We start from the raw sequence: 15,263 nt of genomic DNA on the forward strand, positions 1-15,263 counted from the left end.
TCATCGAAGTACTCACAGGACTGTTATATAATAGATAGATCTTACACAGTTCTATCGTCTACGGCCATACCACTTAGAAAGCACCGGTTCTCGTCCGATCACCGAAGTTAAGCTCAGTAGGGCGCGGTAAGTACTTGGATGGGTGACCGCTTCGGAATACCGTGTGCTGTAGTCGTTTCCTTTTTGTTACCAAAGTACTCACAGGACTGTTATATAAAATATATTTCTTACACAGTTCTGTCGTCTACGGCCATACCACTGAGAAAGCACCGGTTCTCGTCCGATCACCGTAGTAAAGCTCAGTAGGGCACGGTTAGTACTTGGATGTGTGACCGCCTGGGAATACCGTGTGCTGTAGGCATTTCCTTTTTGTTATCGAGGTACTCACAGGACTGTTATATAATAGATAGATCTTAAACAGTTCTGTCGTCTACGACCATACCACTGAGAAAGCACCGGTTCTCGTCCGATCACCGAAGTTAAGCTCAGTAGGGCGCGGTTAGTACTTGGATGGGTGACCGCCTGGGAATACCGTGTGCTGTAGGCATTTCCTTTTTGTCATCGAAGTACTCACAGGACTGTTATATAATAGATAGATCTTACACAGTTCTATCGTCTACGGCCATACCACTTAGAAAGCACCGGTTCTCGTCCGATCACCGAAGTTAAGCTCATTAGGGCGCGGTAAGTACTTGGATGGGTGACCGCCTGGGAATACTGTGTGCTGTAGGCATTTCCTTTTTGTTATCGAAGTACTCACAGGACTGTTATATAATAGATAGATCTTAAACAGTTCTATCGTCTACGGCCATACCACTGAGAAAGCACCGGTTCTCGTCCGATCACCGAAGTTAAGCTCAGTAGGGCGCGGTTAGTACTTGGATGGGTGACCGCCTGGGAATACCGTGTGCTGTAGGCATTTACTTTTTGTTTTCGAAGTACTAACAGGACTGTTATATAATAGATAGATCTTACACAGTTCTATCGTCTACAGCCATACCACTGAGAAAGCACCGGTTCTCGTCCGATCACCGAAGTTAAGCTCAGTAGGGCGCGGTTAGTACTTGGATGGGTGACCGCCTGGGAAAACCGTGTGCTGTAGGCATTTCCTTTTTGTCATCGAAGTACTCACAGGACTGTTATATAATATATATTTCTTACACAGTTCTGTCGTCTACGGCCATACCACTTAGAAAGCACCGGTTCTCGTCCGATCACCGAAGTTAAGCTCAGTAGGGCGCGGTAAGTACTTGGATGGGTGACCGCTTCGGAATACCGTGTGCATTAGGCATTTCCTTTTTGTTACCAAAGTACTCACAGGACTGTTATATAAAATCTATTTCTTACACAGTTCTGTCGTCTACGGCCATACCACTGAGAAAGCACCGGTTCTCGTCCGATCACCGTAGTTAAGCTCAGTAGGGCACGGTTAGTACTTGGATGGGTGACCGCCTGGGAATACCGTGTGCTGTAGGCATTTCCTTTTTGTTATCGAGGTACTCACAGGACTGTTATATAATAGATAGATCTTAAACAGTTCTGTCGTCTACGACCATACCACTGAGAAAGCACCGGTTCTCGTCCGATCACCGAAGTTAAGCTCAGTAGGGCGCGGTTAGTACTTGGATGGGTGACCGCCTGGGAATACCGTGTGCTGTAGGCATTTCCTTTTTGTCATCGAAGTACTCACAGGACTGTTATATAATAGATAGATCTTACACAGTTCTATCGTCTACGGCCATACCACTTAGAAAGCACCGGTTCTCGTCCGATCACCGAAGTTAAGCTCAGTAGGGCGCGGTAAGTACTTGGATGGGTGACCGCTTCGGAATACCGTGTGCTGTAGGCATTTCCTTTTTGTTACCAAAGTACTCACAGGACTGTTATATAAAATCTATTTCTTACACAGTTCTGTCGTCTACGGCCATACCACTGAGAAAGCACCGGTTCTCGTCCGATCACCGTAGTAAAGCTCAGTAGGGCACGGTTAGTACTTGGATGTGTGACCGCCTGGGAATACCGTGTGCTGTAGGCATTTCCTTTTTGTTATCGAGGTACTCACAGGACTGTTATATAATAGATAGATCTTAAACAGTTCTGTCGTCTACGACCATACCACTGAGAAAGCACCGGTTCTCGTCCGATCACCGAAGTTAAGCTCAGTAGGGCGCGGTTAGTACTTGGATGGGTGACCGCCTGGGAATACCGTGTGCTGTAGTCATTTCCTTTTTGTCATCGAAGTACTCACAGGACTGTTATATAATAGATAGATCTTACACAGTTCTATCGTCTACGGCCATACCACTTAGAAAGCACCGGTTCTCGTCCGATCACCGAAGTTAAGCTCATTATGGCGCGGTAAGTACTTGGATGGGTGACCGCTTCGGAATACCGTGTGCTGTAGGCATTTCCTTTTTGTTATCGAGGTACTGACAGGACTGTTATATAATAGATAGATGTTACACAGTTCTATCGTTTACGGCCATACCACTGAGAAAGCACCAGTTCTCGTCCGATCACAGAACTTAAAGTCAGTATGGCACGGTTAGTACTTGGATGGGTGACCGCCTGGGAATACTGTGTGCTGTAGGCATTTCCTTTTTGTTATCGAGGTACTCACAGGACTGTTATATAATAGATAGATCTTAAACAGTTCTATCGTCTACGGCCATACCACTGAGAAAGCACCGGTTCTCGTCCGATCACCGAAGTTAAGCTCAGTAGGGCGCGGTTAGTACTTGGATGGGTGACCGCCTGGGAATACCGTGTGCTGTAGGCATTTACTTTTTGTCATCGAAGTACTCACAGGACTGTTATATAATAGATAGATCTTACACAGTTCTATCGTCTACCTCCATACCACTTAGAAAGCACCGGTTCTCGTCCGATCACCGAAGTTAAGCTCATTAGGGCGCGGTAAGTACTTGGATGGGTGACCGCTTCGGAATACCGTGTGCTGTAGGCATTTCCTTTTTGTTATCGAGGTACTGACAGGACTGTTATATAATAGATAGATGTTACACAGTTCTATCGTTTACGGCCATACCACTGAGAAAGCACCAGTTCTCGTCCGATCACAGAACTTAAAGTCAGTATGGCACGGTTAGTACTTGGACGGGTGACCGCCTGGGAATACCGTGTGCTGTAGGCATTTCCTTTTTGTCATCGAAGTACTCACAGGACTGTTATATAATAGATAGATCTTAAACAGTTCTATCGTCTACGGCCATACCACTGAGAAAGCACCGGTTCTCGTCCGATCACCGAAGATAAGCTCAGTAGGGCGTGGTTAGTACTTGGATGGGTGACCGCCTGGGAATACTGTGTGCTGTAGGCATTTCCTTTTTGTTATCGAGGTACTCACAGGACTGTTATATAATAGATAGATCTTAAACAGTTCTATCGTCTACGGCCATACCACTGAGAAAGCACCGGTTCTCGTCCGATCACCGAAGTTAAGCTCAGTAGGGCGCGGTTAGTACTTGGATGGGTGACCGCCTGGGAATACCGTGTGCTGTAGGCATTTACTTTTTGTTTTCGAAGTACTAACAGGACTGTTATATAATAGATAGATCTTACACAGTTCTATCGTCTACGGCCATACCACTGAGAAAGCACCGGTTCTCGTCCGATCACCGAAGTTAAGCTCAGTAGGGCGCGGTTAGTACTTGGATGGGTGACCGCCTGGGAATACCGTGTGCTGTAGGCATTTCCTTTTTGTCATCGAAGTACTCACAGGACTGTTATATAATATATATTTCTTACACAGTTCTGTCGTCTACGGCCATACCACTTAGAAAGCACCGGTTCTCGTCCGATCACCGAAGTTAAGCTCAGTAGGGCGCGGTAAGTACTTGGATGGGTGACCGCTTCGGAATACCGTGTGCTGTAGGCATTTCCTTTTTGTTACCAAAGTACTCACAGGACTGTTATATAAAATCTTTTTCTTACACAGTTCTGTCGTCTACGGCCATACCACTGAGAAAGCACCGGTTCTCGTCCGATCACCGTAGTTAAGCTCAGTAGGGCACGGTTAGTACTTGGATGGGTGACCGCCTGGGAATACCGTGTGCTGTAGGCATTTCCTTTTTGTTATCGAGGTACTCACAGGACTGTTATATAATAGATAGATCTTAAACAGTTCTGTCGTCTACGACCATACCACTGAGAAAGCACCGGTTCTCGTCCGATCACCGAAGTTAAGCTCAGTAGGGCGCGGTTAGTACTTGGATGGGTGACCGCCTGGGAATACCGTGTGCTGTAGGCATTTCCTTTTTGTCATCGAAGTACTCACAGGACTGTTAGATAATAGATATATCTTACACAGTTCTATCGTCTACGGCTATACCACTTAGAAAGCACTGGTTCTCGTCCGATCACCGAAGTTAAGCTCAGTAGGGCGCGGTAAGTACTTGGATGGGTGACCGCTTCGGAATACCGTGTGCTGTTGGCATTTCCTTTTTGTTATCGAGGTACTGACAGGACTGTTATATAATAGATAGATGTTACACAGTTCTATCGTTTACGGCCATATTACTGAGAAAGCACCAGTTCTCGTCCGATCACAGAATTTAAAGTCAGTAGGGCACGGTTAGTACTTGGACGGGTGACCGCCTGGGAATACCGTGTGCTGTAGGCATTTCCTTTTTGTTATCGAGGTACTCACAGGACTGTTATATAATAGATAGATCTTAAACAGTTCTATCGTCTACGGCCATACCACTGAGAAAGCACCGGTTCTCGTCCGATCACCGAAGTTAAGCTCAGTAGGGCGCGGTTAGTACTTGGATGGGTAACAGCCTGGGAATACCGTGTTCTGTAGGCATTTACTTTTTGTTTTCGAAGTACTAACAGGACTGTTATATAATAGATAGATCTTACAAAGTTCTATCGTCTACGGCCATACCACTGAAAAAGCACCGGTTCTCGTCCGATCACCGTAGTTAAGCTCAGTAGGGCGCGGTTAGTACTTGGATGGGTGACCGACTGGGAATACCGTGTGCTGTAGGCATTTCCTTTTTGTCATCGAAGTACTCACAGGACTGTTATATAATATATATTTCTTACACAGTTCTGTCGTCTACGGCCATACCACTGAGAAAGCACCGGTTCTCGTCCGATCACCGAAGTTAAGCTCAGTAGGGCGCGGTAAGTACTTGGATGGGTGACCGCTTCGGAATACCGTGTGCTGTTGGCATTTCCTTTTTGTTATCGAGGTACTGACAGGACTGTTATATAATAGATAGATGTAACACAGTTCTATCGTTTACGGCCATATTACTTAGAAAGCACCAGTTCTCGTCCGATCACAAAACTTAAAGTCAGTAGGGCACGGTAAGTACTTGGACGGGTGACCGCCTGGGAATACCGTGTGCTGTAGGCATTTCCTTTTTGTTATCGAGGTACTCACAGGACTGTTATATAATAGATAGATCTTAAACAGTTCTATCGTCTACGGCCATACCACTGAGAAAGCACCGGTTCTCGTCCGATCACCGAAGTTAAGCTCAGTAGGGCGCGGTTAGTACTTGGATGGGTGACCGCCTGGGAATACCGTGTGCTGTAGGCATTTCCTTTTTGTTATCGAGGTACTCACAGGACTGTTATATAATAGATAGATCTTAAACAGTTCTGTCGTCTACGACCATACCACTGAGAAAGCACCGGTTCTCGTCCGATCACCGAAGTTAAGCTCAGTAGGGCGCGGTTAGTACTTGGATGGGTGACCGCCTGGGAATACCGTGTGCTGTAGGCATTTCCTTTTTGTCATCGAAGTACTCACAGGACTGTTATATAATAGATAGATCTTACACAGTTCTATCGTCTACCTCCATACCACTTAGAAAGCACCGGTTCTCGTCCGATCACCGAAGTTAAGCTCATGAGGGCGCGGTAAGTACTTGGATGGGTGACCGCTTCGGAATACCGTGTGGTGTTGGCATTTCCTTTTTGTTATCGAGGTACTGACAGTGCTGTTATATAATAGATAGATGTTACACAGTTCTATCGTTTACGGCCATACCACTGAGAAAGCACCAGTTCTCGTCCGATCACAGAACTTAAAGTCAGTAGGGCACGGTTAGTACTTGGACGGGTGACCGCCTGGGAATACCGTGTGCTGTAGGCATTTCCTTTTTGTTATCGAGGTACTCACAGGACTGTTATATAATAGATAGATCTTAAACTGTTCTAACGTCTACGGCCATACCACTGAGAAAGCACCGGTTCTCGTCCGATCACCGAAGTTAAGCTCAGTAGGGCGCGGTTAGTACTTGGATGGGTGACAGCCTGGGAATACCGTGTGCTGTAGGCATTTACTTTTTGTTTTCGAAGTACTAACAGGACTGTTATATAATAGATAGATCTTACACAGTTCTATCGTCTACGGCCATACCACTGAAAAAGCACCGGTTCTCGTCCGATCACCGAAGTTAAGCTCAGTAGGGCGCGGTTAGTACTTGGATGGGTGACCGCCTGGGAATACCGTGTGCTGTAGGCATTTCCTTTTTGTCATCGAAGTACTCACAGGACTGTTAGATAATAGATATATCTTACACAGTTCTATCGTCTACGGCCATACCACTTAGAAAGCACCGGTTCTCGTCCGATCACCGAAGTTAAGCTCAGTAGGGCGCGGTAAGTACTTGGATGGGTGACAGCTTCGGAATACCGTGTGCTGTTGGCATTTCCTTTTTGTTATCGAGGTACTGACAGGACTGTTATATAATAGATAGATGTTACACAGTTCTATCGTTTACGGCCATATTACTGAGAAAGCACCAGTTCTCGTCCGATCACAGAACTTAAAGTCAGTAGGGCACGGTTAGTACTTGGACGGGTGACCGCCTGGGAATACCGTGTGCTGTAGGCATTTCCTTTTTGTTATCGAGGTACTCACAGGACTGTTATATAATAGATAGATCTTAAACAGTTCTATCGTCTACGGCCATACCACTGAGAAAGCACCGGTTCTCGTCCGATCACCGAAGTTAAGCTCAGTAGGGCGCGGTTAGTACTTGGATGGGTGACAGCCTGGGAATACCGTGTGCTGTAGGCATTTACTTTTTGTTTTCGAAGTACTAACAGGACTGTTATATAATAGATAGATCTTACACAGTTCTATCGTCTACGGCCATACCACTGAAAAAGCACCGGTTCTCGTCCGATCACCGTAGTTAAGCTCAGTAGGGCGCGGTTAGTACTTGGATGGGTGACCGCCTGGGAATACCGTGTGCTGTAGGCATTTCCTTTTTGTCATCGAAGTACTCACAGGACTGTTATATAATATATATTTCTTACACAGTTCTGTCGTCTACGGCCATACCACTGAGAAAGCACCGGTTCTCGTCCGATCACCGAAGTTAAGCTCAGTAGGGCGCGGTAAGTACTTGGATGGGTGACCGCTTCGGAATACCGTGTGCTGTTGGCATTTCCTTTTTGTTATCGAGGTACTGACAGTACTGTTATATAATAGATAGATGTTACACAGTTCTATCGTTTACGGCCATACCACTGAGAAAGCACCAGTTCTCGTCCGATCACAGAACTTAAAGTCAGTAGGGCACGGTTAGTACTTGGACGGGTGACCGCCTGGGAATACCGTGTGCTGTAGGCATTTCCTTTTTGTTATCGAGGTACTCACAGGACTGTTATATAATAGATAGATCTTAAACTGTTCTAACGTCTACGGCCATACCACTGAGAAAGCACCGGTTCTCGTCCGATCACCGAAGTTAAGCTCAGTAGGGCGCGGTTAGTACTTGGATGGGTGACAGCCTGGGAATACCGTGTGCTGTAGGCATTTACTTTTTGTTTTCGAAGTACTAACAGGACTGTTATATAATAAATAGATCTTACACAGTTCTATCGTCTACGGCCATACCACTGAAAAAGCACCGGTTCTCGTCCGATCACCGAAGTTAAGCTCAGTAGGGCGCGGTTAGTAATTGGATGGGTGACCGCCTGGGAATACCGTGTGCTGTAGGCATTTCCTTTTTGTCATCGAAGTACTCACAGGACTGTTATATAATATATATTTCTTACACAGTTCTGTCGTCTACGGCCATACCACTGAGAAAGCACCGGTTCTCGTCCGATCACCGAAGTTAAGCTCAGTAGGGCGCGGTAAGTACTTGGATGGGTGACCGCTTCGGAATACCGTGTGCTGTTGGCATTTCCTTTTTGTTATCGAGGTACTGACAGTACTGTTATATAATAGATAGATGTTACACAGTTCTATCGTTTACGGCCATACCACTGAGAAAGCACCAGTTCTCGTCCGATCACAGAACTTAAAGTCAGTAGGGCACGGTTAGTACTTGGACGGGTGACCGCCTGGGAATACCGTGTGCTGTAGGCATTTCCTTTTTGTTATCGAGGTACTCACAGGACTGTTATATAATAGATAGATCTTAAACTGTTCTAACGTCTACGGCCATATCACTGAGAAAGCACCGGTTCTCGTCCGATCACCGAAGTTAAGCTCAGTAGGGCGCGGTTAGTACTTGGATGGGTGACCGCCTGGGAATACCGTGTGCTGTAGGCATTTCCTTTTTGTCATCGAAGTACTCACAGGACTGTTATATAATAGATAGATCTTACACAGTTCTATCGTCTACGGCCATACCACTTAGAAAGCACCGGTTCTCGTCCGATCACCGAAGTTAAGCTCAGTAGGGCGCGGTAAGTACTTGGATGGGTGACCGCTTCGGAATACCGTGTGCTGTAGGCATTTCCTTTTTCTTACCAAAGTACTCACAGGACTGTTATATAAAATCTATTTCTTACACAGTTCTGTCGTCTACGGCCATACCACTGAGAAAGCACCGGTTCTCGTCCGATCACCGTAGTTAAGCTCATTAGGGCACGGTTAGTACTTGGATGGGTGACCGCCTGAGAATACCGTGTGCTGTAGGCATTTACTTTTTGTTATCGTGGTACTCACAGGACTGTTATATAATAGATAGATCTTAAACAGTTCTGTCGTCTACGGCCATACCACTGAGAAAGCACCGGTTCTCGTCCGATCACCGAAGTTAAGCTCAGTAGGGCGCGGTAAGTACTTGGATGGGTGACCGCTTCGGAATACCGTGTGCTGTAGGCATTTCCTTTTTGTTACCAAAGTACTCACAGGACTGTTATATAAAATCTATTTCTTACACAGTTCTGTCGTCTACGACCATACCACTGAGAAAGCACCGGTTCCCGTCCGATTACCGTAGTTAAGCTCATTAGGGCACGGTTAGTACTTGGACGGGTGACCGCCTGGAAATACCGTGTGCTGTAGGCATTTCCTTTTTGTTACCGAAGTACTCACAGGACTGTTATATAAAATCTATTTCTTACACAGTTCTGTCGTCTACGGCCATACCACTGAGAAAGCACCGGTTCTCGTCCGATCACCGTAGTTAAGCTCAGTAGGGCACGGTTAGTACTTGGACGGGTGACCGCCTGGGAATACCGTGTGCTGTACGCATTTCCTTTTTCTTATCGATGTACTCACAGGACTGTTATATAATAGATAGACCTTACACAGTTCTATCGTCTACGGCCATACCACTGAGAAAGCACCGGTTCTCGTCCGATCACCGAAGTTAAGCTCAGTAGGGCGCGGTAAGTACTTGGATGGGTGACCGCTTCGGAATACCGTGTGCTGTAGGCATTTCCTTTTTGTTACCGAAGTACTCACAGGACTGTTATATCAAATCTATTTCTTATACAGTTCTGTCGTCTACGGCCATACCACTGAGAAAGCACCGGTTCTCGTCCGATCACCGTAGTTAAGCTCAGTAGGGCACGGCTAGTACTTGGATTGGTGACCGCCTGGGAATACCGTGTGCTGTAGGCATTTCCTTTTTGTTATCGAGGTACTCACAGGACTGTTATATAATAGATAGATCTTAAACAGTTCTATCGTCTACGGCCATACCACTGAGAAAGCACCGGTTCTCGTCCGATCACCGAAGTTAAGCTCAGTAGGGCGCGGTTAGTACTTGGATGGGTGACCGCCTGGGAATACCGTGTGCTGTAGGCATTTCCTTTTTGTCATCGAAGTACTAACAGGACTGTTATATAATAGATAGATCTTAAACAGTTCTGTCGTCTACGACCATACCACTGAGAAAGCACCGGTTCTCGTCCGATCACCGAATTTAAGCTCAGTAGGGCGCGGTTAGTACTTGGATGGGTGACCGCCTGTGAATACCGTGTGCTGTAGGCATTTCCTTTTGTCATCGAAGTACTCACAGGACTGTTATATAATAGATAGATCTTACACAGTTCTATCGTCTACGGCCATACCACTTAGAAAGCACCGGTTCTCGTCCGATCACCGAAGTTAAGCTCAGTAGGGCGCGGTAAGTACTTGGATGGGTGACCGCTTCGGAATACCGTGTGCTGTAGGCATTTCCTTTTTGTCATCGAAGTACTCACAGGACTGTTATATAAAATCTATTTCTTACACAGTTCTGTCGTCTACGGCCATACCACTGAGAAAGCACCGGTTCTCGTCCGATCACCGTAGTTAAGCTCAGTAGGGCACGGTTAGTACTTGGATGGGTGACCGCCTGGGAATACCGTGTGCTGTAGGCATTTCCTTTTTGTTATCGAGGTACTCACAGGACTGTTATATAATAGATAGATCTTAAACAGTTCTGTCGTCTACGACCATACCACTGAGAAAGCACCGGTTCTCGTCCGATCACCGAATTTAAGCTCAGTAGGGCGCGGTTAGTACTTGGATGGGTGACCGCCTGGGAATACCGTGTGCTGTAGGCATTTCCTTTTTGTCATCGAAGTACTCACAGGACTGTTATATAATAGATAGATCTTAAACAGTTCTATCGTCTACGGCCATACCACTTAGAAAGCACCGGTTCTCGTCCAATCACCGAAGTTAAGCTCAGTAGGGCACGGTAAGTACTTGGATGGGTGACCGCTTCGGAATACCGTGTGCTGTAGGCATTTCCTTTTTGTCATCGAAGTACTCACAGGACTGTTATATAATAGATAGATCTTACACAGTTCTATCGTCTACGGCCATACCACTTAGAAAGCACCGGTTCTCGTCCAATCACCGAAGTTAAGCTCAGTAGGGCGCGGTTAGTACTTGGATGGGTGACCGCCTGGGAATACCGTGTGCTGTAGGCATTTCCTTTTTGTCATCGAAGTACTCACAGGACTGTTATATAATAGATAGATCTTACACAGTTCTATCGTCTACGGCCATACCACTGAAAAAGCACCGGTTCTCGTCCGATCACCGAAGTTAAGCTCAGTAGGGCGCGGTTAGTACTTGGATGGGTGACCGCCTGGGAATACCGTGTGCTGTAGGCATTTCCTTTTTGTCATCGAAGTACTCACAGGACTGTTATATAATATATATTTCTTACACAGTTCTGTCGTCTACGGCCATACCACTGAGAAAGCACCGGTTCTCGTCCGATCACCGAAGTTAAGCTCAGTAGGGCGCGGTAAGTACTTGGATGGGTGACCGCTTCGGAATACCGTGTGCTGTTGGCATTTCCTTTTTGTTATCGAGGTACTGACAGTACTGTTATATAATAGATAGATGTTACACAGTTCTATCGTTTACGGCCATACCACTGAGAGAACACCAGTTCTCGTCCGATCACAGAACTTAAAGTCAGTAGGGCACGGTTAGTACTTGGACGGGTGACCGCCTGGGAATACCGTGTGCTGTAGGCATTTCCTTTTTGTTATCGAGGTACTCACAGGACTGTTATATAATAGATAGATCTTAAACTGTTCTAACGTCTACGGCCATACCACTGAGAAAGCACCGGTTCTCGTCCGATCACCGAAGTTAAGCTCAGTAGGGCGCGGTTAGTACTTGGATAGGTGACCGCCTGGGAATACCGTGTGCTGTAGGCATTTCCTTTTTGTCATCGAAGTACTCACAGGACTGTTATAAAATATATATTTCTTACACAGTTCTGTCGTCTACGGCCATACCACTGAGAAAGCACCGGTTCTCGTCCGATCACCGAAGTTAAGCTCAGTAGGGCGGGGTTAGTACTTGGATGGGTGACCGCCTGGGAATACCGTGTGCTGTAGGCATTTCCTTTTTGTTACCAAAGTACTCACAGGACTGTTATATAAAATCTATTTCTTACACAGTTCTGTCGTCTACGGCCATACCACTGAGAAAGCACCGGTTCTCGTCCGATCACCGTAGTTAACCTCATTAGGGCACGGTTAGTACTTGGATGGGTGACCGCCTGAGAATACCGTGTGCTGTAGGCATTTTCTTTTTGTTATCTTGGTACTCACAGGACTGTTATATAATAGATAGATCTTACACAGTTCTATCGTCTACGGCCATACCACTGAGAAAGCACCAGTTCTCGTCTGATCACCGAAGTTAAGCTCAGTAGGGCGCGGTTAGTACTTGGATGGGTGACCGCCTGGGAATACCGTGTGCTGTAGGCATTTCCTTTTTGTTATCGAGGTACTCACAGGACTGTTATATAATAGATAGATCTTAAACAGTTCTGTCGTCTACGACCATACCACTGAGAAAGCACCGGTTCTCGTCCGATCACCGAATTTAAGCTCAGTAGGGCGCGGTTAGTACTTGGATGGGTGACCGCCTGGGAATACCGTGTGCTGTAGGCATTTCCTTTTTGTCATCGAAGTACTCACAGGACTGTTATATAATAGATAGATCTTACACAGTTCTATCGTCTACGGCCATACCACTTAGAAAGCACCGGTTCTCGTCCAATCACCGAAGTTAAGCTCAGTAGGGCACGGTAAGTACTTGGATGGGTGACCGCTTCGGAATACCGTGTGCTGTAGGCATTTCCTTTTTGTCATCGAAGTACTCACAGGACTGTTATATAATAGATAGATCTTACACAGTTCTATCGTCTTCGGCCATACCACTTAGAAAGCACCGGTTCTCGTCCGATCACCGAAGTTAAGCTCAGTAGGGCGCGGTAAGTACTTGGATGGGTGACCGCTTCGGAATACCGTGTGCTGTAGGCATTTCCTTTTTGTTACCAAAGTACTCACAGGACTGTTATATAAAATCTATTTCTTACACAGTTCTGTCGTCTACGGCCATACCACTGAGAAAGCACCGGTTCTCGTCCGATCACCGAAGTTAAGCTCAGTAGGGCGCGGTTAGTACTTGGATGGGTGACCGCCTGGGAATACCGTGTGCTGTAGGCATTTCCTTTTTGTCATCGAAGTACTCACAGGACTGTTATATAATAGATAGATCTTACACAGTTCTATCGTCTACGGCCATACCACTGAAAAAGCACCGGTTCTCGTGCGATCACCGAAGTTAAGCTCAGTAGGGCGCGGTTAGTACTTGGATGGGTGACCGCCTGGGAATACCGTGTGCTGTAGGCATTTCCTTTTTGTCATCGAAGTACTCACAGGACTGTTACATAATATATATTTCTTACACAGTTCTGTCGTTTACGGCCATACCACTGAGAAAGCACCGGTTCTCGTCCGATCACCGAAGTTAAGCTCAGTAGGGCGCGGTAAGTACTTGGATGGGTGACCGCTTCGGAATACCGTGTGCTGTTGGCATTTCCTTTTTGTTATCGAGGTACTGACAGTACTGTTATATAATAGATAGATGTTACACAGTTCTATCGTTTACGGCCATACCACTGAGAGAACACCAGTTCTCGTCCGATCACAGAACTTAAAGTCAGTAGGGCACGGTTAGTACTTGGACGGGTGACCGCCTGGGAATACCGTGTGCTGTAGGCATTTCCTTTTTGTTATCGAGGTACTCACAGGACTGTTATATAATAGATAGATCTTAAACTGTTCTAACGTCTACGGCCATACCACTGAGAAAGCACCGGTTCTCGTCCGATCACCGAAGTTAAGCTCAGTAGGGCGCGGTTAGTACTTGGATAGGTGACCGCCTGGGAATACCGTGTGCTGTAGGCATTTCCTTTTTGTCATCGAAGTACTCACAGGACTGTTATAAAATATATATTTCTTACACAGTTCTGTCGTCTACGGCCATACCACTGAGAAAGCACCGGTTCTCGTCCGATCACCGAAGTTAAGCTCAGTAGGGCGCGGTTAGTACTTGGATGGGTGACCGCCTGGGAATACCGTGTGCTGTAGGCATTTCCTTTTTGTCATCGAAGTACTCACAGGACTGTTATATAATAGATAGATGTTACACAGTTCTATCGTCTACGGCCATACCACTTAGAAAGCACCGGTTCTCGTCCGATCACCGAAGTTAAGCTCAGTAGGGCGCGGTAAGTACTTGGATGGGTGACCGCTTCGGAATACCGTGTGCTGTAGGCATTTCCTTTTTGTTACCAAAGTACTCACAGGACTGTTATATAAAATCTATTTCTTACACAGTTCTGTCGTCTACGGCCATACCACTGAGAAAGCACCGGTTCTCGTCCGATCACCGTAGTTAACCTCATTAGGGCACGGTTAGTACTTGGATGGGTGACCGCCTGAGAATACCGTGTGCTGTAGGCATTTTCTTTTTGTTATCGTGGTACTCACAGGACTGTTATATAATAGATAGATCTTACACAGTTCTATCGTCTACGGCCATACCACTGAGAAAGCACCAGTTCTCGTCTGATCACCGAAGTTAAGCTCAGTAGGGCGCGGTTAGTACTTGGATGGGTGACCGCCTGGGAATACCGTGTGCTGTAGGCATTTCCTTTTTGTCATCGAAGTACTCACAGGACTGTTATATAATATATATTTCTTACACAGTTCTGTCGTCTACGGCCATACCACTGAGAAAGCACCGGTTCTCGTCCGATCACCGAAGTTAAGCTCAGTAGGGCGCGGTTAGTACTTGGATGGGTGACCGCCTGGGAATACCGTGTGCTGTAGGCATTTCCTTTTTGTTACCAAAGTACTCACAGGACTGTTATATAAAATCTATTTCTTACACAGTTCTGTCGTCTACGGCCATACCACTGAGAAAGCACCGGTTCTCGTCCGATCACCGTAGTTAAGCTCAGTAGGGCACGGTTAGTACTTGGATGGGTGACCGCCTGGGAATACCGTGTGCTGTAGGCATTTCCTTTTTGTTATCGAGGTACTCACAGGACTGTTATATAATAGATAGATCTTAAACAGTTCTGTCGTCTACGACCATACCACTGAGAAAGCACCGGTTCTCGTCCGATCACCGAAGTTAAGCTCAGTAGGGCGCGGTTAGTACTTGGATGGGTGACCGACTGGGAATACCGTGTGCTGTAGGCATTTCCTTTTTGTCATCGAAGTAC

At 46.3% G+C, this 15,263-nt stretch overlaps 67 non-coding genes and 15 pseudogenes across 67 annotated transcripts; all 82 read left to right on the plus strand.

Annotated features, from left to right (window-relative positions):
- Nucleotides 1-56: 56 nt before the first annotated feature.
- On the plus strand, nucleotides 57-175 carry LOC125565861. The gene has a single exon (XR_007310870.1). It is a non-coding gene; the product is annotated as a 5S ribosomal RNA (ribosomal RNA).
- Nucleotides 176-242: 67 nt separating this feature from the next.
- On the plus strand, nucleotides 243-361 carry LOC125565382. Its single transcript, XR_007310395.1, has one exon. It is a non-coding gene; the product is annotated as a 5S ribosomal RNA (ribosomal RNA).
- Nucleotides 362-428: 67 nt separating this feature from the next.
- On the plus strand, nucleotides 429-547 carry LOC125563821. Its single transcript, XR_007308840.1, has one exon. It is a non-coding gene; the product is annotated as a 5S ribosomal RNA (ribosomal RNA).
- Nucleotides 548-614: 67 nt separating this feature from the next.
- LOC125566052 lies at nucleotides 615-733 on the plus strand. Its single transcript, XR_007311059.1, has one exon. It is a non-coding gene; the product is annotated as a 5S ribosomal RNA (ribosomal RNA).
- A 67-nt stretch (nucleotides 734-800) lies between these two features.
- Nucleotides 801-919, plus strand: LOC125564372. Its single transcript, XR_007309391.1, has one exon. It is a non-coding gene; the product is annotated as a 5S ribosomal RNA (ribosomal RNA).
- A 67-nt stretch (nucleotides 920-986) lies between these two features.
- LOC125567289 lies at nucleotides 987-1,105 on the plus strand. The gene has a single exon (XR_007311814.1). It is a non-coding gene; the product is annotated as a 5S ribosomal RNA (ribosomal RNA).
- Nucleotides 1,106-1,172: 67 nt separating this feature from the next.
- LOC125566565 lies at nucleotides 1,173-1,291 on the plus strand (annotated as a pseudogene).
- Nucleotides 1,292-1,358: 67 nt separating this feature from the next.
- LOC125563313 lies at nucleotides 1,359-1,477 on the plus strand. The gene has a single exon (XR_007308332.1). It is a non-coding gene; the product is annotated as a 5S ribosomal RNA (ribosomal RNA).
- Nucleotides 1,478-1,544: 67 nt separating this feature from the next.
- LOC125563823 lies at nucleotides 1,545-1,663 on the plus strand. The gene has a single exon (XR_007308842.1). It is a non-coding gene; the product is annotated as a 5S ribosomal RNA (ribosomal RNA).
- Nucleotides 1,664-1,730: 67 nt separating this feature from the next.
- Nucleotides 1,731-1,849, plus strand: LOC125565462. Its single transcript, XR_007310476.1, has one exon. It is a non-coding gene; the product is annotated as a 5S ribosomal RNA (ribosomal RNA).
- Nucleotides 1,850-1,916: 67 nt separating this feature from the next.
- LOC125565383 lies at nucleotides 1,917-2,035 on the plus strand. Its single transcript, XR_007310396.1, has one exon. It is a non-coding gene; the product is annotated as a 5S ribosomal RNA (ribosomal RNA).
- A 67-nt stretch (nucleotides 2,036-2,102) lies between these two features.
- Nucleotides 2,103-2,221, plus strand: LOC125564191. The gene has a single exon (XR_007309211.1). It is a non-coding gene; the product is annotated as a 5S ribosomal RNA (ribosomal RNA).
- A 67-nt stretch (nucleotides 2,222-2,288) lies between these two features.
- On the plus strand, nucleotides 2,289-2,407 carry LOC125566577 (annotated as a pseudogene).
- A 67-nt stretch (nucleotides 2,408-2,474) lies between these two features.
- LOC125566904 lies at nucleotides 2,475-2,593 on the plus strand (annotated as a pseudogene).
- Nucleotides 2,594-2,660: 67 nt separating this feature from the next.
- On the plus strand, nucleotides 2,661-2,779 carry LOC125564383. The gene has a single exon (XR_007309402.1). It is a non-coding gene; the product is annotated as a 5S ribosomal RNA (ribosomal RNA).
- Nucleotides 2,780-2,846: 67 nt separating this feature from the next.
- LOC125566803 lies at nucleotides 2,847-2,965 on the plus strand (annotated as a pseudogene).
- Nucleotides 2,966-3,032: 67 nt separating this feature from the next.
- On the plus strand, nucleotides 3,033-3,151 carry LOC125566936 (annotated as a pseudogene).
- A 67-nt stretch (nucleotides 3,152-3,218) lies between these two features.
- On the plus strand, nucleotides 3,219-3,337 carry LOC125564504. Its single transcript, XR_007309523.1, has one exon. It is a non-coding gene; the product is annotated as a 5S ribosomal RNA (ribosomal RNA).
- Nucleotides 3,338-3,404: 67 nt separating this feature from the next.
- LOC125564394 lies at nucleotides 3,405-3,523 on the plus strand. The gene has a single exon (XR_007309413.1). It is a non-coding gene; the product is annotated as a 5S ribosomal RNA (ribosomal RNA).
- Nucleotides 3,524-3,590: 67 nt separating this feature from the next.
- On the plus strand, nucleotides 3,591-3,709 carry LOC125564407. The gene has a single exon (XR_007309425.1). It is a non-coding gene; the product is annotated as a 5S ribosomal RNA (ribosomal RNA).
- Nucleotides 3,710-3,776: 67 nt separating this feature from the next.
- On the plus strand, nucleotides 3,777-3,895 carry LOC125565463. The gene has a single exon (XR_007310477.1). It is a non-coding gene; the product is annotated as a 5S ribosomal RNA (ribosomal RNA).
- A 67-nt stretch (nucleotides 3,896-3,962) lies between these two features.
- On the plus strand, nucleotides 3,963-4,081 carry LOC125563314. Its single transcript, XR_007308333.1, has one exon. It is a non-coding gene; the product is annotated as a 5S ribosomal RNA (ribosomal RNA).
- A 67-nt stretch (nucleotides 4,082-4,148) lies between these two features.
- On the plus strand, nucleotides 4,149-4,267 carry LOC125563824. The gene has a single exon (XR_007308843.1). It is a non-coding gene; the product is annotated as a 5S ribosomal RNA (ribosomal RNA).
- Nucleotides 4,268-4,334: 67 nt separating this feature from the next.
- Nucleotides 4,335-4,453, plus strand: LOC125566382. The gene has a single exon (XR_007311389.1). It is a non-coding gene; the product is annotated as a 5S ribosomal RNA (ribosomal RNA).
- Nucleotides 4,454-4,520: 67 nt separating this feature from the next.
- LOC125566906 lies at nucleotides 4,521-4,639 on the plus strand (annotated as a pseudogene).
- Nucleotides 4,640-4,706: 67 nt separating this feature from the next.
- On the plus strand, nucleotides 4,707-4,825 carry LOC125566065. The gene has a single exon (XR_007311071.1). It is a non-coding gene; the product is annotated as a 5S ribosomal RNA (ribosomal RNA).
- A 67-nt stretch (nucleotides 4,826-4,892) lies between these two features.
- Nucleotides 4,893-5,011, plus strand: LOC125564958. Its single transcript, XR_007309976.1, has one exon. It is a non-coding gene; the product is annotated as a 5S ribosomal RNA (ribosomal RNA).
- A 67-nt stretch (nucleotides 5,012-5,078) lies between these two features.
- On the plus strand, nucleotides 5,079-5,197 carry LOC125565032. The gene has a single exon (XR_007310050.1). It is a non-coding gene; the product is annotated as a 5S ribosomal RNA (ribosomal RNA).
- Nucleotides 5,198-5,264: 67 nt separating this feature from the next.
- Nucleotides 5,265-5,383, plus strand: LOC125567098 (annotated as a pseudogene).
- A 67-nt stretch (nucleotides 5,384-5,450) lies between these two features.
- On the plus strand, nucleotides 5,451-5,569 carry LOC125564418. Its single transcript, XR_007309436.1, has one exon. It is a non-coding gene; the product is annotated as a 5S ribosomal RNA (ribosomal RNA).
- A 67-nt stretch (nucleotides 5,570-5,636) lies between these two features.
- On the plus strand, nucleotides 5,637-5,755 carry LOC125563825. Its single transcript, XR_007308844.1, has one exon. It is a non-coding gene; the product is annotated as a 5S ribosomal RNA (ribosomal RNA).
- Nucleotides 5,756-5,822: 67 nt separating this feature from the next.
- Nucleotides 5,823-5,941, plus strand: LOC125567014 (annotated as a pseudogene).
- Nucleotides 5,942-6,008: 67 nt separating this feature from the next.
- On the plus strand, nucleotides 6,009-6,127 carry LOC125566663 (annotated as a pseudogene).
- A 67-nt stretch (nucleotides 6,128-6,194) lies between these two features.
- On the plus strand, nucleotides 6,195-6,313 carry LOC125564699. The gene has a single exon (XR_007309718.1). It is a non-coding gene; the product is annotated as a 5S ribosomal RNA (ribosomal RNA).
- Nucleotides 6,314-6,380: 67 nt separating this feature from the next.
- LOC125563937 lies at nucleotides 6,381-6,499 on the plus strand. The gene has a single exon (XR_007308956.1). It is a non-coding gene; the product is annotated as a 5S ribosomal RNA (ribosomal RNA).
- A 67-nt stretch (nucleotides 6,500-6,566) lies between these two features.
- Nucleotides 6,567-6,685, plus strand: LOC125566563 (annotated as a pseudogene).
- A 67-nt stretch (nucleotides 6,686-6,752) lies between these two features.
- On the plus strand, nucleotides 6,753-6,871 carry LOC125566990 (annotated as a pseudogene).
- A 67-nt stretch (nucleotides 6,872-6,938) lies between these two features.
- Nucleotides 6,939-7,057, plus strand: LOC125564700. The gene has a single exon (XR_007309719.1). It is a non-coding gene; the product is annotated as a 5S ribosomal RNA (ribosomal RNA).
- A 67-nt stretch (nucleotides 7,058-7,124) lies between these two features.
- On the plus strand, nucleotides 7,125-7,243 carry LOC125564575. The gene has a single exon (XR_007309594.1). It is a non-coding gene; the product is annotated as a 5S ribosomal RNA (ribosomal RNA).
- A 67-nt stretch (nucleotides 7,244-7,310) lies between these two features.
- On the plus strand, nucleotides 7,311-7,429 carry LOC125565033. Its single transcript, XR_007310051.1, has one exon. It is a non-coding gene; the product is annotated as a 5S ribosomal RNA (ribosomal RNA).
- Nucleotides 7,430-7,496: 67 nt separating this feature from the next.
- Nucleotides 7,497-7,615, plus strand: LOC125566664 (annotated as a pseudogene).
- A 67-nt stretch (nucleotides 7,616-7,682) lies between these two features.
- LOC125564701 lies at nucleotides 7,683-7,801 on the plus strand. Its single transcript, XR_007309720.1, has one exon. It is a non-coding gene; the product is annotated as a 5S ribosomal RNA (ribosomal RNA).
- Nucleotides 7,802-7,868: 67 nt separating this feature from the next.
- On the plus strand, nucleotides 7,869-7,987 carry LOC125565164. Its single transcript, XR_007310180.1, has one exon. It is a non-coding gene; the product is annotated as a 5S ribosomal RNA (ribosomal RNA).
- A 67-nt stretch (nucleotides 7,988-8,054) lies between these two features.
- LOC125565034 lies at nucleotides 8,055-8,173 on the plus strand. The gene has a single exon (XR_007310052.1). It is a non-coding gene; the product is annotated as a 5S ribosomal RNA (ribosomal RNA).
- Nucleotides 8,174-8,240: 67 nt separating this feature from the next.
- Nucleotides 8,241-8,359, plus strand: LOC125566666 (annotated as a pseudogene).
- Nucleotides 8,360-8,426: 67 nt separating this feature from the next.
- LOC125563669 lies at nucleotides 8,427-8,545 on the plus strand. The gene has a single exon (XR_007308689.1). It is a non-coding gene; the product is annotated as a 5S ribosomal RNA (ribosomal RNA).
- A 67-nt stretch (nucleotides 8,546-8,612) lies between these two features.
- On the plus strand, nucleotides 8,613-8,731 carry LOC125565465. The gene has a single exon (XR_007310479.1). It is a non-coding gene; the product is annotated as a 5S ribosomal RNA (ribosomal RNA).
- A 67-nt stretch (nucleotides 8,732-8,798) lies between these two features.
- On the plus strand, nucleotides 8,799-8,917 carry LOC125564708. Its single transcript, XR_007309727.1, has one exon. It is a non-coding gene; the product is annotated as a 5S ribosomal RNA (ribosomal RNA).
- Nucleotides 8,918-8,984: 67 nt separating this feature from the next.
- LOC125564365 lies at nucleotides 8,985-9,103 on the plus strand. The gene has a single exon (XR_007309384.1). It is a non-coding gene; the product is annotated as a 5S ribosomal RNA (ribosomal RNA).
- A 67-nt stretch (nucleotides 9,104-9,170) lies between these two features.
- LOC125566515 lies at nucleotides 9,171-9,289 on the plus strand. Its single transcript, XR_007311524.1, has one exon. It is a non-coding gene; the product is annotated as a 5S ribosomal RNA (ribosomal RNA).
- Nucleotides 9,290-9,356: 67 nt separating this feature from the next.
- LOC125565171 lies at nucleotides 9,357-9,475 on the plus strand. The gene has a single exon (XR_007310187.1). It is a non-coding gene; the product is annotated as a 5S ribosomal RNA (ribosomal RNA).
- A 67-nt stretch (nucleotides 9,476-9,542) lies between these two features.
- On the plus strand, nucleotides 9,543-9,661 carry LOC125564366. The gene has a single exon (XR_007309385.1). It is a non-coding gene; the product is annotated as a 5S ribosomal RNA (ribosomal RNA).
- A 67-nt stretch (nucleotides 9,662-9,728) lies between these two features.
- LOC125564982 lies at nucleotides 9,729-9,847 on the plus strand. The gene has a single exon (XR_007310000.1). It is a non-coding gene; the product is annotated as a 5S ribosomal RNA (ribosomal RNA).
- A 67-nt stretch (nucleotides 9,848-9,914) lies between these two features.
- Nucleotides 9,915-10,033, plus strand: LOC125564429. Its single transcript, XR_007309447.1, has one exon. It is a non-coding gene; the product is annotated as a 5S ribosomal RNA (ribosomal RNA).
- A 67-nt stretch (nucleotides 10,034-10,100) lies between these two features.
- LOC125565828 lies at nucleotides 10,101-10,219 on the plus strand. Its single transcript, XR_007310837.1, has one exon. It is a non-coding gene; the product is annotated as a 5S ribosomal RNA (ribosomal RNA).
- Nucleotides 10,220-10,285: 66 nt separating this feature from the next.
- Nucleotides 10,286-10,404, plus strand: LOC125565466. Its single transcript, XR_007310480.1, has one exon. It is a non-coding gene; the product is annotated as a 5S ribosomal RNA (ribosomal RNA).
- Nucleotides 10,405-10,471: 67 nt separating this feature from the next.
- On the plus strand, nucleotides 10,472-10,590 carry LOC125563315. The gene has a single exon (XR_007308334.1). It is a non-coding gene; the product is annotated as a 5S ribosomal RNA (ribosomal RNA).
- A 67-nt stretch (nucleotides 10,591-10,657) lies between these two features.
- On the plus strand, nucleotides 10,658-10,776 carry LOC125565215. The gene has a single exon (XR_007310230.1). It is a non-coding gene; the product is annotated as a 5S ribosomal RNA (ribosomal RNA).
- A 67-nt stretch (nucleotides 10,777-10,843) lies between these two features.
- On the plus strand, nucleotides 10,844-10,962 carry LOC125566128. The gene has a single exon (XR_007311135.1). It is a non-coding gene; the product is annotated as a 5S ribosomal RNA (ribosomal RNA).
- Nucleotides 10,963-11,029: 67 nt separating this feature from the next.
- LOC125565355 lies at nucleotides 11,030-11,148 on the plus strand. Its single transcript, XR_007310369.1, has one exon. It is a non-coding gene; the product is annotated as a 5S ribosomal RNA (ribosomal RNA).
- Nucleotides 11,149-11,215: 67 nt separating this feature from the next.
- Nucleotides 11,216-11,334, plus strand: LOC125563938. The gene has a single exon (XR_007308957.1). It is a non-coding gene; the product is annotated as a 5S ribosomal RNA (ribosomal RNA).
- A 67-nt stretch (nucleotides 11,335-11,401) lies between these two features.
- LOC125565035 lies at nucleotides 11,402-11,520 on the plus strand. Its single transcript, XR_007310053.1, has one exon. It is a non-coding gene; the product is annotated as a 5S ribosomal RNA (ribosomal RNA).
- A 67-nt stretch (nucleotides 11,521-11,587) lies between these two features.
- Nucleotides 11,588-11,706, plus strand: LOC125566800 (annotated as a pseudogene).
- Nucleotides 11,707-11,773: 67 nt separating this feature from the next.
- Nucleotides 11,774-11,892, plus strand: LOC125564024. The gene has a single exon (XR_007309043.1). It is a non-coding gene; the product is annotated as a 5S ribosomal RNA (ribosomal RNA).
- A 67-nt stretch (nucleotides 11,893-11,959) lies between these two features.
- LOC125567244 lies at nucleotides 11,960-12,078 on the plus strand. The gene has a single exon (XR_007311768.1). It is a non-coding gene; the product is annotated as a 5S ribosomal RNA (ribosomal RNA).
- A 67-nt stretch (nucleotides 12,079-12,145) lies between these two features.
- LOC125565726 lies at nucleotides 12,146-12,264 on the plus strand. Its single transcript, XR_007310737.1, has one exon. It is a non-coding gene; the product is annotated as a 5S ribosomal RNA (ribosomal RNA).
- A 67-nt stretch (nucleotides 12,265-12,331) lies between these two features.
- On the plus strand, nucleotides 12,332-12,450 carry LOC125563986. Its single transcript, XR_007309005.1, has one exon. It is a non-coding gene; the product is annotated as a 5S ribosomal RNA (ribosomal RNA).
- A 67-nt stretch (nucleotides 12,451-12,517) lies between these two features.
- On the plus strand, nucleotides 12,518-12,636 carry LOC125565216. The gene has a single exon (XR_007310231.1). It is a non-coding gene; the product is annotated as a 5S ribosomal RNA (ribosomal RNA).
- A 67-nt stretch (nucleotides 12,637-12,703) lies between these two features.
- LOC125566129 lies at nucleotides 12,704-12,822 on the plus strand. Its single transcript, XR_007311136.1, has one exon. It is a non-coding gene; the product is annotated as a 5S ribosomal RNA (ribosomal RNA).
- A 67-nt stretch (nucleotides 12,823-12,889) lies between these two features.
- On the plus strand, nucleotides 12,890-13,008 carry LOC125565987. Its single transcript, XR_007310995.1, has one exon. It is a non-coding gene; the product is annotated as a 5S ribosomal RNA (ribosomal RNA).
- A 67-nt stretch (nucleotides 13,009-13,075) lies between these two features.
- Nucleotides 13,076-13,194, plus strand: LOC125564440. Its single transcript, XR_007309458.1, has one exon. It is a non-coding gene; the product is annotated as a 5S ribosomal RNA (ribosomal RNA).
- A 67-nt stretch (nucleotides 13,195-13,261) lies between these two features.
- Nucleotides 13,262-13,380, plus strand: LOC125564682. The gene has a single exon (XR_007309701.1). It is a non-coding gene; the product is annotated as a 5S ribosomal RNA (ribosomal RNA).
- Nucleotides 13,381-13,447: 67 nt separating this feature from the next.
- LOC125565716 lies at nucleotides 13,448-13,566 on the plus strand. The gene has a single exon (XR_007310727.1). It is a non-coding gene; the product is annotated as a 5S ribosomal RNA (ribosomal RNA).
- A 67-nt stretch (nucleotides 13,567-13,633) lies between these two features.
- On the plus strand, nucleotides 13,634-13,752 carry LOC125566801 (annotated as a pseudogene).
- A 67-nt stretch (nucleotides 13,753-13,819) lies between these two features.
- On the plus strand, nucleotides 13,820-13,938 carry LOC125564025. Its single transcript, XR_007309044.1, has one exon. It is a non-coding gene; the product is annotated as a 5S ribosomal RNA (ribosomal RNA).
- Nucleotides 13,939-14,005: 67 nt separating this feature from the next.
- On the plus strand, nucleotides 14,006-14,124 carry LOC125564451. The gene has a single exon (XR_007309469.1). It is a non-coding gene; the product is annotated as a 5S ribosomal RNA (ribosomal RNA).
- Nucleotides 14,125-14,191: 67 nt separating this feature from the next.
- On the plus strand, nucleotides 14,192-14,310 carry LOC125565467. The gene has a single exon (XR_007310481.1). It is a non-coding gene; the product is annotated as a 5S ribosomal RNA (ribosomal RNA).
- A 67-nt stretch (nucleotides 14,311-14,377) lies between these two features.
- On the plus strand, nucleotides 14,378-14,496 carry LOC125565727. Its single transcript, XR_007310738.1, has one exon. It is a non-coding gene; the product is annotated as a 5S ribosomal RNA (ribosomal RNA).
- A 67-nt stretch (nucleotides 14,497-14,563) lies between these two features.
- LOC125563987 lies at nucleotides 14,564-14,682 on the plus strand. Its single transcript, XR_007309006.1, has one exon. It is a non-coding gene; the product is annotated as a 5S ribosomal RNA (ribosomal RNA).
- A 67-nt stretch (nucleotides 14,683-14,749) lies between these two features.
- Nucleotides 14,750-14,868, plus strand: LOC125564462. The gene has a single exon (XR_007309480.1). It is a non-coding gene; the product is annotated as a 5S ribosomal RNA (ribosomal RNA).
- A 67-nt stretch (nucleotides 14,869-14,935) lies between these two features.
- Nucleotides 14,936-15,054, plus strand: LOC125563316. The gene has a single exon (XR_007308335.1). It is a non-coding gene; the product is annotated as a 5S ribosomal RNA (ribosomal RNA).
- A 67-nt stretch (nucleotides 15,055-15,121) lies between these two features.
- On the plus strand, nucleotides 15,122-15,240 carry LOC125564631. The gene has a single exon (XR_007309650.1). It is a non-coding gene; the product is annotated as a 5S ribosomal RNA (ribosomal RNA).
- The last annotated feature ends 23 nt before the right edge of the window (nucleotides 15,241-15,263 follow it).

This window comes from Nematostella vectensis, chromosome 5 (genome assembly GCF_932526225.1).
Source record: "Nematostella vectensis chromosome 5, jaNemVect1.1, whole genome shotgun sequence".
Classification (NCBI taxonomy): domain Eukaryota; kingdom Metazoa; phylum Cnidaria; class Anthozoa; order Actiniaria; family Edwardsiidae; genus Nematostella; species Nematostella vectensis.